Consider the following 1,944-nt stretch of genomic DNA (forward strand, 5'->3'; position numbering starts at 1 on the left):
TGTTTGGGTGTTTGCTAGAATGTTTAGGTGTTTGTTTGCAGTGTTAAGGTTTTTGCTAGTGTTTGGTGTTTGTTACGATGTTTATGTGTTTTTTAGGGTGTTAGGTGTTTGTTACAGTGTATTAGGTGTTTTCTAGAGTGTTTTGGGTGTTTGCTACAGTTTTTTGAGTGGTCAATGAAGTCAGGGTTAGATATTAGTAGTACAAAATCCTTTTTAAACACCAGATCAGCATATTTGAAAGATTTGAAGGATCTTCACACTGAAAACTAGACTAACATCATAATAATTCAGCTCTTAATTACAGGAATATATATATAGTCCGTGTGTTTGTATGAATAAACAATTATAAGGCCCCTAAAACACTCTGTAATGGATGCCAGATTGTGGGTCTGTTCAGCTCAGACTCTACAGTCATCTGAAGTTGAGTTGAGCTCTCAGTGCTCTGCTATCTTTATTTCTCTCTGAAGGCTTTAACAAGGACCAGTGCAGAGCCAAACTGTGGCCTTCAGGAGGAAATTAGCGCCGCAGAGGTCATCAGTAAATGAGGGTAATCTCCAGCACTCTTTTGAACTCCGAATGGGTCCGTCCTGCCTTATCTATGTCACCCAGCGGTGGGCCGCAATCAGCCACAGACCCCCTCAGAAGCCTTCAAAGAGCTGAGTGCATTCACACAGATTACTGTGGCAAGCTGAAGTCGATGTCAGAGTTACAGTAATATCTAGAATACTGCTGCGCTTTGTTGTTGCTTTATAATCAAAACTGATTGTGGGTGTTTAAGTCTGTATATTTATGTGTTTGTGTGTGCGTGTGTGTGTGTGTGTGTACTTACAGCTCTGGAAAAAACTAAGAGATCTGTTTTGAATATAATGTTCATTTGATGACAGTTTTATATAGAGAATTTTTGCATATATATATATATATATTTATTTATTTATTTATGTACTTATAAAAAAATTTAATTATTAGTATTTTTGATTTTTACATTTGTGACCTAAAATGGCTGATTTGTGACACTTTTCTCAAAACTTATGGCATTATTTGCTTCAATTCTTGCATATGTTGTGTAAAGTCTTTCTGTTTTGCACAAGAAAAAGAGATGCCAGATTGTTCCAGATTTGTGCATTCACATAATATCAGAGGGTTTAATCCAAAACTGCTTTCCATTCAAAGTATAAATTGCTATGATGTTTTGGGTTTTGTAGTTTCTTGCTAGAATGTTTTCTGGGCTGTTATTTTCGTGTTTGACAGGGTGTTTAGGTATTTGTTAGACTATTTAGGAGTTTGTTACAGTGTTTATGGGTTTGTTACAGTGTTTAGGTGTTTGTTACAGTGTTTAGGGGTTTGTTACAGTGTTTAGGTGTTTGTTACAGTGTTCAGGGGTTTGTTACAGTGTTTAGGTGTTTGTTAAAATGTTTAAGGGTTTGTTACAGTGTTTAGGTGTTTGTTACAGTGTTCAGGGGTTTGTTACAGTGTTTAGGTGTTTGTTACAGTGTTTAGGTGTTTGTTACAGTGTTCAGAGGTTTGTTACAGTGTTTAGAGGTTTGTTTGTGTTTAGTTGTTTGGTTGGGTGTTTAGATGTTTGTTACAGTGTTTAGGTGTTTGTTAAAACGTTTAAGGGTTTGTTACAGTGTTTAGGTGTTTGTTACAGTGTTCAGGGGTTTGTTACAGTGTTTAGGTGTTTGTTACAGTGTTTAGGTGTTTGTTACAGTGTTTAGAGGTTTGTTTGTGTTTAGGTGTTTGTTACAGTGTTTAGGTGTTTGTTAGTGTTTAGGTGTTTGTTACAGTGTTCAGGGGTTTGTTACAGTGTTTAGGTGTTTGTTACAGTGTTCAGGGGTTTGTTACAGTGTTTAGGTGTTTGTTACAGTGTTTAGGTGTTTGTTACAGTGTTCAGGGGTTTGTTACAGTGTTTAGGTGTTTGTTAGTGTTTAGGTGTTTGGTATGGTG

The sequence above is a fragment of the Danio aesculapii genome, chromosome 25, assembly GCF_903798145.1.
Source record: "Danio aesculapii chromosome 25, fDanAes4.1, whole genome shotgun sequence".
Taxonomy (NCBI): Eukaryota; Metazoa; Chordata; class Actinopteri; order Cypriniformes; family Danionidae; genus Danio; species Danio aesculapii.